Raw genomic sequence first — 15440 nt, 5'->3', positions numbered from 1 at the left:
AGTCTGAAACCAATTAGGTGCCATTCAGTAAAGACAAGCACTGAGCAGTTTTACATGGAAGAGGAAAAGTCAGATACGAATGCAGAGTGTGGATTGCTGCTAGAGTCAGCAGAAGACGGGGAGGATCCAGGGTTTGCAGTAACCACTGCATCTGTCAGCAATGGGACGCTCTGCTACTGATCCCGTGCTAGGATGCAGGGAGAATGTATCTCACATTTCTAGCCTGAGAGAAAATTCAGCCTTACTCCTTACAGGGGAGGGCTCAGCTTTCCATTTTAGAGGGAAACAGAAAATGGAAGAGAATCCAGAGGCAACACAAAACTGTCAAGATTTGAAAATGCAATGCATGATGGAAAACTGGTAGGGCTGGAATTACTTTGTGTTGAGCAGAGAAGCTCTACTCATTGAAGTCTGCGAGTACACAAAAGTTTGAGACAGAAAAAGACAGTTATCCTTTTTTATTGTATAATGATAAGAACAGAAATATTGTGCTGACTTTGCAGGAAGGAAGATCTAGGTGGGATAAGACAGCAACTTCCCACCTCTAGGGCAGATAACAGGCTATGAATGGTCGCTGGAGGAGCTTACAGGCATCTGTAGACGTCTGATAGAGAAACATCTGCAAGGAATCATCGAGGACTATGTGATCCTGCCTCACTGCAGAGAGATGAATTAGGTGATCTTTTGAGGTCAGTTCCAGTCCTACATGTCTATAATTCTTTGTATAAAAATGATAATGAATGCCCCTAGCTCAAGAAGGCAGCTAGTTAATGTCCTGAAAATGTGAAGGTGCATAACGTAGAGGCCTTTCAGCCAAGCAGCTCAACCAGGACTTCTTCAGACAGTCGTTGTTCCGCAGGTCAGCAGCAGCAGACAAGCTGCGGTTACTACTGCTGCTCAGCTGGAAGAGCATCTGGAGGGAAGCCAGGACTCGATCTCCAGTTCGATCAGTTGTGTTGCTCGCTCCAGCACTGCCTGCCTGGTGACACAGGGGCACCTTCCTTCCCAGGAATCCGGGGCCCAGAGTCACCCTTTGTGTTTCTGCCAAAATGCAATGTAAGCCCATAAAGCAACCTTCCCAGGAGCAAGGGATAACTGCGGGCGGCTTTGACACGCACGTTTGAGCTACAGGCAGTGAATGGATTCAGTCCCATTATTTCAGATCTGATTAAGTTTATTTTTAAACTGTAACCATCCTACAAGAATCTTTTCCATATAAAATACAGCCAGGAACCAGGTAGAGGTTAGGAGAGAGAAATCATTGAGCTCCACAGATCTGAATAGCTGAGATCAATCACCATGAGCCATGGAGATGAGATTTGGGACAACATCTCCGCACAGGCCTTCAGAGGCTTGTAGATCTGCCCAGCCGTGCTCTCGTCCGTGATGGATGGTGGGAGAGATCTGCTTTTCCTCGGAATTGGCTTTGACTTAATTCACTCTCGGCATGGAAGGAGGAAAACAAAGGATGAACAATCGGATTTCCCATTTAGCACCTGGCTCTTCCACTGCTGAGCTCCTCCCGAGCACCGTGGTTCTGCCATGGCTGTGCTGCCGCAGCAGCAGACGTGACCTCAGCCTTACTGTGCCCGTAGCGAGGCCTGCAGCCCCCTGCCAGCTCCTGCAGCAGGGCAGGCAGGCAGGCAGGGCAGGTGGGCAGGAAGGCAGGGCAGGGCAGTGCAGGGCAGGGCAGGCAGGCAGGCAGGGCAGGGCAGGGCAGGCAGGACAGGGCAGGGTAGGGCAGGCAGGACAGGGCAGGCAGGGCAGGCAGGGCAGGGCAGGTGGGCAGGACAGGGCAGGCAGGGCAGGACAGGGCAGGGCAGGCAGGGCAGGGCAGGCAGGCAGGGCAGGTGGGCAGGACAGGGCAGGCAGGGCAGGACAGGACAGGGCAGGGCAGGGCAGGCAGGCAGGCAGGCAGGGCAGGCAGGCAGTCGGAGGGCAGCGCACTGCTGGGCTACGGAGTTGCACCCGTTGCCCGTCCAGCTGCGCGCTGGGCCCTGCCAGCCAGCCCTGCCTCTGCGCGGTGCCAGCCTGCGGGCCCTCACCCACATCCGCAGAGGGACCACAGGGAAGCCACCGTCCCTCTCCAACATCCCACGTGCTTCCTCTCTTGACAGTCTCCGGTTCCCTCCAATCACTGCTAATTTTTGCTGCTCTTCTGCAAGCTCCCTCCCACCATCAGCACCATCCCTCGGTGCTGGGGCGAGCTGGTCCCCAGGGCGGGCAGCCCCTGGCCGGGTGCGAGCGCCTGTGGATGCCGGGGCAGCCCCGGGGTGGGTGTCCCTTCGGCGGGAGCAGTGCGGTGAGACATCGGGCTGTGACTTGCACTGAGAGGGAGGAAAGCTGCATGTCATCAGAAAGCCTAGCGAATTCAGTGATCTTCCTGAGAACATCAATCTGTCTTTCTAATACCGCAATCAGGTGCCTCGCGGAACAATTTGCTGAGTGACAACACTCACAAAAATGTGTTCGCTTCCCTCCCGGCTCCCCACAACCAGAAACATCCTCGACAGCGTTCGCTGGGTGCTCAGGACCGAGGACCCTCCTTCTGCCTGATTTCAAAGCTGCTCAGAGCGCGAAGGTTTAACGCTGGGGGTGAGCCATTTGCCTTGGTTCTGCGTAGAACAGATCCTGAAAGGCAAAACCAGTGGAGAGGAGCCATGGTGACAACAGCCGACACCAGCGGCAAACAGCATCGGGGCCCTGCTGCTGCTCGTGCAAGTGCTGGGCACGTCCACGTGCACTAAGGCTTGCACATGCTGGCCCGCAGCCACGAGACGTGGTAGGCTAAATACGACTCAGGAAAAGTGCCAGCTGAGTTTATTATATTGCAACGTCTGCTCCTGCAGTCTGTCATTTACTTTCTTACCAGCTATTTTCTGTGGAAGTAAGCATGTATTAAGTTTGCAGGACATAACAAACCTTGTGATGCCGGGCTGCCGAGCCTGCTATTAACAGAGAACTGCAGCAGCACACAGCGTAATTCATGTGATTTGAAAGGATGTATTTTATTAACACGGCCGTGCTGATTGCCTGTTAAGTAGCTCTATGTTAATAACCCACTGCAGATGCCCTTCTCAGGGAGCCATGTTGTACTTCCACATCTACTCCTCCAAGCTCGAGCATCCGAAGACACCATCTCCCCGTTGTCATGTCCGCCTTGGCAAGGCCCACAACTCTGCCCAAGCCACCGCTGCACCAGGCTGAGCCTCCGTCACCCTCAGATCTGTCAGGAAAACGGAGCCGTTTGTTTGCTGTGTGGTACCGTGGTGGGCACGAGCTGGGAGGAGGGCAGAGGGGTGGGAGTGTTACTCCTCTGCCTTCGAAGCACCCGTCCTGAATTCTCTGCCTGGAATGTGTGACGACAGCGTCCCTTTCTTCTGCACCTCCATATGTGATGATGGCACCTGGAGCCCACAGCAGGACCTCAGAGCTGGTGTCCTTGCACGAGCTGTGCTTGGTGCTCACCCTCCGCTGCAGGAGCCGAAAACCTCCCGCGGGATTTCATTGCTCCTGCCGGAGCAGAGCACCCTCCCCTCTGCTTCGTTAAGCCAGTCACTACCCACAGCTCCCTTCAAGTGCTGCTGACAGCTTTGCAATCCTCCTGCTTTGTACTAAATCAGCCTAAATGGGAAGGGCATGACAGGTGCTGCACAGTTTTTGTGTGATGCTGGTCCATAAAATTATTTTAGAGGATTTTGTCCAGGGAAATGGAGTCCTCAGCTGGGGCTCCTGCAGGGCCTAGGAAGGCTGGAAGGTTGCAAGGGACCTTATAGATCATCCAGTTCCAGCCACCTGCCATTACACGAGGTTGCTCAAGGCCCTGTCCAGCTTGGCCTTGAATATTGCCAGAGAGGGGGTATCCACAGCTTCTCGGGGCAACCTGAGCCAGGGCCTCACCACCCTCACAGTGAAGAATTTCTTCCTTATATCTAATCTAAATCTCCCCTCTTTCAGTTTAAAGCCATCAACCCTTGTCCTATCACTCCATGCCCTTGTCACAGCCCCTCTCCACTCTCTCGCAGCCCCTCCAGGCACTGGCAGCTGCTCTAAGGTCTCCCCGCAGCCTTCTCTTCTCCAGGATGAGCAGCCCCAGCTCTCCCAGCCTTTCCTCCCAGCAGAGGGGCTCCAGCCCACGGATCATTGCTGGGGCCTCCTCTGGCCCCGCTCCCACAGCTCCAGGTCTGTCCTGTGCTGAGGGCTCCAGAGCTGGATGCAGGGCTCCCAGGGGGTCTCAGCAGAGCGGGGCAGAGGGGCAGAATCCCCTCCCTCACCCTGTACCCCCACTGCTGGGGATGCAGCCCAGGGGACGGTTGGCCTTCAGGACTGTGAGTGCACATTGTCTGGTCATGTCCAGCTTTCCACCCCCCAGCACCTCCAAGTCCTTCTGGGCAGGGCTGCTCTCAGTCCATTCTCCACCCAGCCTGTATCTGTGCTTGGGATCGCCCTGACACATGTGCAGAACCTTGCACTTGGCCTTGTTGAACTTCATTGTGTTCGCACAGACCCACCTTTCAGGCCTGTCCAGGTCCCTCTGGATGGCATCCCGTCCCTCCAGTGTGTTGACCGCACCGCTCAGCTTGGTGTGGTTGGCAAATCTGCTGAGGGTGCAGTCCCACTGCCCACATCACCGATAAAGGTGTGAAACAACCCAGTCCCAATGCCAAGCCCTGAGGAACGCCACTCGTCACCAGTCTCCACGTGGACATTGAGCCATTGACCACAACTCTTTGAGTGCGACCATCCAGCCAATTCCTTATCCGCTAAGTGGTCCATCCGTCAGTTCCATGTCTTTCCAATTTAGAGAGAAGAATATTGTGTGGGACAGAGCCAGCACACGGTGAGCATTCACGCCTGGGTGTTGGGCTCGAGGCACAGACAGGCAAAGCATCATTTTCCTTGTAGCACTCACCAAAACGTCGGGCTATACGAGCTCCTCTTTGTAATCAGAGAGAACTGACTCACACTGCATCCTCCCGTGCAAGCCGGGTTCCTCATACAACCCTGCCACGAGGCCTCAGCCATGTTCCCCCACAGGAAAAGTCTCAAAGCCAGTGTGAGCTGCGGGGCCCCGTCTGCTCCGACGCCCGCTCAGGGCTGAGCCAGCGCTGCTCTCCTGCCCACCACACGTGCACCAGTCCCGCAGCCGTCATGCTGGGACAGTCCCCAGCCCCGCGTGACGTCCCTTGCCGGGGAGAGGGGCACAGGGCTTCCACCCCCTCCAGCGTAACCCAGGGCAGGCAGTGGCAGGCTTTCCTCCCCAGCCATGCACCCCGGGGAGCAACTTACCGCTGAGCAATTCTTAGAGGATTTTGAGAAACAAGGTGCCACATAAAGGGTTAACAGTTTATTATATTTTTTCTGAGTGATTTTATCACTGTCGTTAGAACATTCATTGAACTAAGTGAGAAATCCATCAAGACGTGACAGCAATGTGCAGACTAATGGCTGTTAGATGGTAATAATTTTTAATATGATTTTTATTTCACTTAATTTCATATGTGCTTGACAAAAGGTCCCGTGTCACTAGGGAGCTGTGTGGAATTGGGAATACGCTGATGTGAAGGTCTATTAAACCAAGTGTTTGAAGTATTTTTAAGTCCCAACTTCAGAATTCCAGAGAAGACTCTGGTATTTTAACCTTCTTTGGCAAGAAGTCACTGAGGCAGCAGGAAAGCACAGAGTTCCAGCTCCAAGGGGTGGATCATCCTTGTGCGTACGCTGTGTATTGCTCAGCTCAATCTCATTTCTCCAGGGCTTCTCTTAAATGCCTGATGCGAAGACCAGCTGACTGCTGTACCCTCACAGCTCCTCTTGTCTGGACGTCCGCACCAGTTTGTCCGTGTTTCAGGTTAGGAGGTGTGGGACAGGGCCAACCCGATGAAGGCAGATTCCCTAAAGCCCTGGGAGGCAGCCCTGCCTGATGGTCACCTCTGTGTCCCTGCCTGCTGCAGCAAGTTGTAGACTGTAGTGTTTGTGAAGAAGTTTGTCATCAGCTGCTGACAGGCACCGCTGCAAATTAATCATTACTATTACTGCCAATGAATTCTGTTATAGTCTTAAGGAACAGAAACAGGAAAGGCCACTACTGCAGTCCCACAGTGTCATCCTCTAAAACTCACATCAAAGCTACTGCAACAGAGATCTAAACCCAACTTCACCCAGTTGTCGTCCTGAGAGAGCAGAACCACACGTCTTCTTTCACGTGTCCAACGTGTCTGTATCTTGTCCATCTCAAAGCTTCAGTGTTCACAGTAAACCCCAGTTTCCAAAGAGGACATTCCTGTGACAAAGCGTTTTGGTGTCTACCGAATATGGAGCCAGACTTTTCGTTTGGGCACTTAATGCTGCTGCCTGGTAAAGTCAGAATGTCCTTGGACAGCTGAAGACAAACCCATGGCCTCACCTCCACAGCAGTCACCAGCAAGGAAAGGTATGACAAGGAGTTTTCTAATGCAAAAAAAAAAAAAATTATTAGTTAAGGACTATATCCCCTCTCCAAGGAGCTGAGCACTGAATCCCCAAAGTGTTTTTATTAATTCACTTTTGTACCACGTGCTAAGATCACTTCCAAGGGTGAAATTTCCCATAGTCTCCCACAGATGCCTCTTGGCGCTGGCCGTGGGAGCCCCACCGGAGCCCTGACACCCGTGGGCGGTGGACGGAGCTGACGTGTCTGGGAGGGAGCGCAGCAGGGCCGGCCGCGGGGCACGCAGGCGGGGAGCCCCGCAGTGCCGCCCGCACGCCCTGCAAAGGCCAAGCCCCAAGTGTCAGGGCTCCAGAACATCCCAGTTCATCTGCTTGCCTAAACACAATACTGCTCCGGTTGCTGTGCATTTAGCAAATCCTCTCATCCATCATCTTAATCCTGGACACCGGGATTCAAAACAGGGAGCACAGACCCAGGAAGACTTTTCCCCACAGATCGTGTTATAATTAATGCTGGAAGACCTGTGAGCACCTTACACAATGGCAGAGCCTTTCGGTATTAATTGCAAGAACTGAAAAATACTGCTGTGCCTTTAAAACAGAGGGAAGGGGTGTGTGTACATGCGTGCTTAAGTGTATAATATATAATATTTGTAGTAAGAATCAAGTATGGAAGCTATACATTCCCCTGACAAATGGGAGGCTTAATAGAAAAGCCTGAGATAGATAGATTTTACGCAATATGACACTGGTTTAAGGAAGCAATATCAACCATTGTTTAACGTAATAAAAAGCCAGAGGTGTAAGAAATGATGGTAATTCTATTGTAACTGAACTTGAAGATCCCTGTCAAATATGAGTGTGAATGTGGCAGTTATTTTAGGTATGTTTGTAATCTTTGCAGGCGTTTTGTCAAGGAGGCACTGTGATATTAGTAAGAGTGCACAAAGGCTCGGCAATGGTGTCATGCACAATTAATGTCCCCAGGTAGCAACTCCATTAGTCTTATGAAGTGAGCTCACAAATGGGAATACTAATGGGGACGCGCCTTGGGGCATTTGCTGAGCTTACTGCTAGTTTATTTCATACCCTTTATGCTCAACACAAAATTTACCTAGCCTGGATTCAAAATGTGTCTCATTACACAGGCAGCATCCTTTTACTTCAGTGCTTCCCTTTTAACATGCAAGATTTGCAATTCTAATCATATCAAAACCTGACTACTCTTGCTAAAAGGGAAAAATAGGGATAAATAAATGGAAAAAATAATCTTAAGATAAAGACTGTCTGGGGTTTTAATCTTCCCTGACAGGCTTTTTTCATATGTACATACTGGTAGCACGTGTGTTCCCGCCAGCGGCTGCAGGGACTTGGAGCTGCAGGCAGCGCCGCTGGAGGTGGCCGATTCGGGACAGGGACAGGGACCTCGCCTCCACGTCGGGGCTGGCATCCCTGCCGAAGGAGGATGCTCCACGTCGCCAGAGCTCTCGCTGCAGCAGCTGTGGCTGCCAGCGGCAGCTGCTGGGCTGGGCTGGGCTGCCTGGGAAGATCCGCACATCAGGGAGGCCATGGCAGGCGGCTGGGGACGACGCAAGTCGGGTCTGGGCAGCCCTGCCTGGGGCAAGGTCATTGCCACCCCGCGACGCGAGGCACAGCGGGGACTCGCTGCTATTACCTGTGCGAGCGCTGTGATTTCTGTCTTGCTCGTTCCCTTCCTGACAGCTTGCAGGGAGTAGTACCCAAACTGTTAAAATGCCGTCACTTCCTACTGCAGAAACTGAACAACTGACTTCTTTTAAAGAAAGAAAATCTTCTCAGCAAAGAAGCTTTACTGAAAATAATCTGGAGGGACATCAGAAAGGCGAGAGTGACTGCTCACTCCTCTCCCGTTTCCCTTGCTAGCCCTCTCCTTGGCCCGGTCCCAGCCGGGGAGCACGCAGGGGATCCCTGTCCCTCTGAGTCCCAGCCGGGGAGCACGCAGGGGATCCCCGTCCCTCCGGGTCCCAGCGGGGAGCACGCAGGGGATCCCTGTCCCTCCGGGTCCCAGCGGGGAGCACGCAGGGGATCCCCGTCCCTCCGGGTCCCAGCTGGGGAGCACGCAGGGGATCCCTGTCCCTCCGCATGCAGCTGCTGCCACCGGCCTGCTGAGGCTGAGCCCCCAATGGGGGTCTGCACGCCCACCCGCTGTGGTGACCCCTGCCCACAGAGCTCCCGGCTGAAGTCGCATCCCAGAGGATGAACTGCTATCCGCACATTTGGAGAAGAAACTGAAATAGTGAGAAATAACAAGCTTTTTGTAAAAAAATGCAGAATTTGGTTTTAAGTCCTGTTTTGCCACACGTCTGCATGCTTACCCGGTCCTTCCCCAGCATCCCTCTGCCTGCGGGCGAGGAAAGAATCCTGCTCCCCGCCGAGGGGCTCAGCAGTCTCCCCCGACATCAGCACCCTCCCGGGAAGGGGAATCTCCTACTCTGGCAGAAAATCTGCCATATCACTGAAGCCACCAGCGGAATGCAGCAAACCTTGCAGAGCAAGAGACCCTGGCAGGGTCGGGATATCGAGCAAACTGCAACAGCTTAAAGACCTGTGCACCCTGGGAAGCCAGGCTCCGTTCCCGATACCGAACACCCCCGATCGGTGACGCGAGCGGAGCCGGCCGCAGCGGCTGCGCAGCCTCCCCGCAGCGCCCGCAGCCGGGACGGTCCAGCCTGCAGCTGGGCTGGAGGAGCAGCGCCCAACGCCGGCTCTCCCGGCACCAAAACGCCAGATGAGCCCCGGACAGATTTATTTCCAAATCCTGACTCAATCACAGTATTGGATTTGTAATCACAGGCTCCAATTTTAGTGGAATAAATATACTAACAAAACTAATAGTTTGTTAGCTGCAAGGTAGGGACAATCAAAGTGTCTGAAGTGAAATACATGGCTCCTCAGGAGAAACCCCTACATGATAAAGACATTTAGAGTTTTATTTTTTAAAATAAATATATAGTGCGGTGTCAAGCTGTTTCCAGCACATGCCGCTCGCTTGCGCTGCATGTGTGTGTGCACCCAGTGGGGAGGGAGGGTTCGGAAAGTTCACCGGTGTGTAACTGTCTCCAGCCACTGCACGAGCTGCATCGGGAGAGGACATAAACCAAAATGACTCCTCGGGAACCCAGAGGAGAAGCAGGAACTGTTTGGTAGAGAATTATAGCTATGGGTGAAATTAGATGTACTCAGAGCCCCAAGGCTGAGAGAAATAAAAAGCATTTTAAATGGAGTGTAGAATTCATATTCCTCAGTCACTTCCAATAAATAAATCCTTGACAATTTTTTCTGTAAACAGTGGTTACACTTTGCTCTGTTGTCTCCATGTTGCATATTCCGGACGGCAATGTGGGCTCCGTGCCCCAGCCAGGATGGGCTCGCCCACCACCGCCCGGGCAGCGCGGCAGGGTCCGCGCCGAGCCCGTGGGCCGGCTGCGACCGGGGCTTGGGGCTCAGCGTGCAGGTTGTGGCATCCGGCGCCAAACCCCACTGCAACCCGCGCGTTTCCAGCGCCTCCCCAAAACCTGAATCCACACAACCCCCCCTTTCCCTTCGGAACCCTGACACCGTCAGGCGGTGGACCTGCCCCGAGCTCCTTTGCACCTTGGAGCAATGCCGCTATGGCAGCCGCAGCAGCCCTGACGGGGCATCCCTGGCAGGCGGCAGGGAGGGTGCCCGCGCCGGTGCTGTGCCACGCAGCGTCACCGGCTGCGGCATGGCCACCCCGGGCCCAGGGCTCGGCCGAGCGCTGCCCTGCGGGCAGAGCAGCACCAGCAGTGCCCTGTTCTCCCAAGAGGGGCTGCGCCTCTGACCACCTACAGTCCTCCTGTTTCCGTCACCAGCTCAGCACCGCTGCCAGACGGGACCCCTCGGCACTCCCTGGGACCTCTCCAGCCACCGGGTCCGTGGGATCCTGTGGAGCTTCCCCGTGGCAGGAGCCCTGCAAAGCCCCCCTGGCTGGTTACAAGGCAGCACACACTGCAAGGCCCCTCTCTCTGGCTGTTCGAATTTCCATTTCATGAACAAATGAAGCATTTTATACTTTATGACTTCCCCACAATGGCAGTCATCCCATTTCACCTGTCTGGATGAGGAGATGATGGAGCGAGAATGAGAGCGCCAGGCTTTTGGCGGCTGGCGCTGAGCACACGGGAGGACACTTTCACATGCCCTTAACTTGCATCTTTTATTAAGAAGAATAATAACTCTTGGGTCAGTAATAATGGGTATTCTCCTCCGTCGGGCTGTCAAAACAGGAGACAAGCTGGGTGCACCGGTACACAAGGTGGGAAGTGCTCAGATGTGTCTTTAGCTGCCGCCGAGCCCGCCGTGCCCGCCACATCGGTGCCATTCGGGGATGCTCCCGGAGCGCATGTGCAGCCCCATGCACTGCTCAGGTGGGAGCAGCTGATGTGGCGTCTGTGTAAGGGGCTGGGGAGGGGACATGGAGAGCTGCCATCGTCCTGGGAGTCTGCCTATGTGAGCTCCCCAAGGACGTCCCCCCCACGCCGGCACTTGGCAGCCTGGGCAGCCCCCTGAGGAGCAGCTCCTTGAGCCTCTCCAGAGGGCACTCAGCAGGGAGCGCGAAGCTGCAGGGTCGCTCACAGAAACCCTGCGTCCTTGGGTCAATTGCAGGAATTATGTCCTCAGTCCCCGTTATCCGTCGGCCAACGAGCCCCCGGAGAGCCGTTGTGCGAGCAGCCAGGCTGGGAGCTCGGGGCTGGGGGGCTCCTGCTCGCTGCCACCGACGGTCGCTGGCTGGAGGAGGAGGTTCTGGTAAATCCTGCAGCTGCTGGAAAAATGCAGGCAATGCTTTTCTGCTGAAGGAGACAGCTTTGCAGAGTCTCGTACTTTGTGAGAGGTGGCAAATCCAGCCACCTTGGTGATTTAAAGCTGAAATGCATCGCTCCAGTTTTCGCCTTTGTTTGGAGCAGTTAGGCATTATTTTCACCTGATTGAGAGTAATTGATCTAAACAGCTGAGTAGTTGTCAGCTTTGTTCAGAATTTCATTTTGCAGAGAACTTTGGCATTCATTTTGACTTTGAAATGTTCGGTAGTCTTCACCTTCTTTTTGAGGGTTTGCCCTGAATCTCATTGGAGAAAGTCTCTCGTCCCTGGGTGATTCCTCGGAGGGGGCTACCGGAGGCCAGCTCTGCTCAGCTCGGTGGCTGTTTCGCAGTTGCTGTTGTAAGAACAGGACCAAGGGGTTGCAGCCAGGTTCATTGTATCAGAAACCACACAAATGCACCAAACACCGTATCCTTTCCCCCCAAAGCCCTGCAGCCTGCTGAAGAAAGAGAGTTTTGTGCAGTTAATATTACAGAGTCAGTTCTGCCGCACTTCAGAGGGTAACTAACACTACGGCACCATGACGCAGCTCCAGCAGCAGAGGTCTGCAGAGCAGATGCGAATAGAGGCAGTTCTAGAGGGATCTTGGAAAAACGGCAGAACTGCCAGGGGAGATGATTCAACTGTGCTTTCCTTCCTTTTCAGAAAAGAGATTTTATAATTCTCTAGTAATTTTAAAAGAAAATTAAAGCTTCTGCAATATGCTTATTGGACTATATGACCAGCAAAAGAAGACGAAGAACTCGAGATGCAGAGACAATGGATTCAGCCCCATGCTCAGTCATTTATTTTTGGCTAATTAAAAGTGCAAGATTTTTCTCTTTATTATGTACTGTTTGCCAAGTTCATTATTTGCTCACCCATAAATCATCTTCACTAGCCAAAGGTAAATTCCCTCTCTGTTGTGAGGCTGCCGTTAGTATGTGTCACAAACCCCACGTCCATGGAGCTGCTCCTTCCGCTCTGCCGCGCTGGTGCCGCAGGACCCGCAGGACCCCCGGCAGCTTGTTGGCTCTGTGGGAATTAGAGAAAGAACACGCAAAGCTTTGCTCTTCTCCCTGCTTTAGCCTGCGCCTCCTGAGCATCTCTGAAGTTAGTTTGATCTCTGTCAATTCTTCAGCATTCCTACCCACGGTATTCAGGAATTGCCTGGTACGGAAACCTGTCCTCTACTAGCTCCGCTGCCCAACGTCCTGCACTGCTGGCAACCTCACAGTCAGGTGCAATGGAAGGTGCTGCGATGCCCAGCCCAGGAGAGGCTTGTTTCAGAGCAGGGCTGAGCTGTGGAGCAGGCGAGTTCCCTGGAGAGAGGGGTGGCAATGATGAGCAGACTCGCCTCCACCTTGTCCTGGCTTCCAACAACTCCACTCCGCAGTAAAACCCAAGGGGAGAACAGTACCAGAGGAACCCTGTGAAGGAGCAGCAGAATTGTCTAAATCTTTCTCTGCAAATGGCTCCCAGAAGCATCAGCAGAGCTTTAAATCTTTCAGAAGGGCTGGACAGCTGTCAGTCTGCAGAAATCTGTGTTCTCCCCTCCCCCTTTCAGGTCCTTTTTCCACAAAGCTGTTTGCCGTCGCCTGGGATTCAGGAAGCAGGAGAGATGTGAAGAGCTTTTGCCTTCTGCTGTGGAGTCCCCATCTGGGAAACCCTGAGGAGCTCTGCACAAGGAGTAGTGAAGCATATCTAGTTTGTCCATGTAACATCACTCCTTGACACTGAAGTCTTCCTTTAGGCTGACATGGTGCCAATAAATTTACCAAACTTTTTGTAACTAGCAAGTTATTGAGTGTCACTTTAGTACAGTGTATGTGGAAAATGCATGGAAGGTGCCAAGAATGCTGCATAGTCTTTAACTATTACATTAAGCATCTGCTGCTGCCATTTATGGATCAGATAGCATTTTACTCTTGAGATATTTGATTTTATTACCTTCTAGGGAGAGAGCCAAACAAGTGTTCTTATTGATTTGCACATTAAATATATTAGTAATAAAACAACATCTCTGTAAACCGATTGTAAAATCAATATTAATTGGTACCAAAATATCGCAAGTAGTTGAATTACAATTAAAGAGGGTAGCTTCAAAGTCTCCCTACCAATCCAGAGGTGATGCACACCAAATGAGAGAGGGGCACCAAATCTGAGCAGAACAACAGTGTTCAGAGCAATTAACAGCTGTTCCAAGCAAAGTATGCGGAGATACTCAGATATGTTTGAGCAGAGCAAGGGTCACTGAGGTTCAGTTCGCGGCTAGCAGTTCACTTTGCCTGCATGGGCACATGTTCAGCTGATTAAACCTTGTGGGAACAGATCCAAACCTTGCTCACATCTTTGTCTACAGGACAGCTCTTGGGTCTGTGGAATCCCTTTGGGCAGAGCTGTGGAGTTCTGGATCTGATCCACTGCTGGCAGGGTCCTAAAGCCCAAAACAGAACCTACAAAGCACGAGTGCTGGGAGCAAAGCACTGCTGGGAGAGAGCAGAGCCTGAGGAACATCCTCTGCATCAAACAGTGAAACTCTTTCGCCTGGGTGAAGCGAGTCTGGGCATCTCCCAGGCCAGCAGCTCGTGGAGCCGATGTTGGTGAGCACCCGGCCGAGACTTGCACGAGAGCTTTCGGGCTCCAGCTGGGCTGCAAGTGCAGACGATGGGCAGTGTCCTGCTCTTGGGAGAGGGCAAAGGAACATCTCCCATGAAAGTCAGAGGCATTTTATAACTGTGATGTGATGATCAAAGTGCAACAAATGCATGTTTGATGCCCACTATTCAATGCGCAGGTAAGAATAAGGCTCCCAGCAACAGATGTTGCTTGGCTCCTCACAAACGACTGCTCACAGCCGGGGGCCTTTTCCTCCTCTGGATTTACATGCACGTCGTGGTACAGGAGGCACTTGTAATTCAAGAAAAAAATTTGGAAGTCTGCACTGGTCCTGATAATTCTTATTAAAACCAAACCCCTCTCCCCCTTGCAACACCTGACACTAGCCAGGCTGCTGACATCTCTCACCTTCTTCCCAGAGTTTATTTGCTTTCCACTGCAAATGCCAGTTCTCAGGAATAAAGAATATGGAGATAAAGAGACATGTCTGTCTGCCTCTCCCCAGAGGGGTAATTGCTGAGCACTTTCTCTTCTTGCTGCTCACGCTCCAGCCCAAGCTGTACATGAAGTCGCTGGTGCGCTGGTGGGGATTCACACACCAGGACCTGCATGGGCCCAGGTCTTTGGGGGGTGTAAATCGGCCTCGCTGGAGTTCCCCTGGCTGCCACCGGTTGGGGATCTACTCCATGCTTTCTACAGGAGCAGCAAAATCCTGTCTAAACAGACAAATGTTTTCTTGGCACCTGTAAGGCACGGCTGGGTCTCATCAGTGGGCGCTCTGTCTTGTCTGACTTGGCGCAATCCATGCACGAACACACCGCCCGCCGCCGCCGCCAGCGCCCAGCACCACTCAGCCTGCTCCTGTGGCTCCCGTGGTCTGGATACCCTCGCAGGAGAGGTGCGGACACGTCTCCTTCCTGGCTGTCACTCCCCACTTGGGAGACCCCTGAGACAGCCGTGGGTCTGTCCCCACGGGGTGGTCACGGCTCACCCCCCCGCCGCTGCCCACGGGACCCTCCGGGACAGATCCACCCGAAACACCGAAGGCAAAGCGGTCGCCCGAGCCTCCCCTCCAGCACCGGGGATCTGCGCCGCTCTCTTCGAGGGGGAGAGAAACGCTGCGCCGGGTCTGGGTTGGAAACTTCGGAATATTGGTTATCTGAACAAACTGTCAGCAAACAAGTTGGAGTCCAAAAACTCTTCTCAGAAATGATATGGTGAATAATTATAAATAATTAATGACATTGAAAAATGTTCATGAAAAATTCTTCAAAAATACATTATTTATTACAATTATTCATCAAGTTCAGTTTGACATAGATTTTCCTTTATTTTTTCTTAGTAGTTACTCTGTTGTGAAAGTTTAAAATGTTTAATTTAGTGGCATTATATTTTATTAACTTTTTTTGCTTCAGGGCCTGCAGAAATTTTGCATTAATGATTTGTACCTTGATAAATAATTACAACAGACCACTGTGATTTAAACATATTCCAGAATATGGGTGTTCACCAAGGCACCGTGGAAGAAGTCCTT

The sequence above is a fragment of the Opisthocomus hoazin genome, chromosome 19 (genome assembly GCF_030867145.1).
Source record: "Opisthocomus hoazin isolate bOpiHoa1 chromosome 19, bOpiHoa1.hap1, whole genome shotgun sequence".
NCBI classification, from domain to species: Eukaryota; Metazoa; Chordata; class Aves; order Opisthocomiformes; family Opisthocomidae; genus Opisthocomus; species Opisthocomus hoazin.
The sequence above is the reverse complement of the archived record's forward strand: the minus strand, read 5'-3'. Positions refer to the sequence as shown.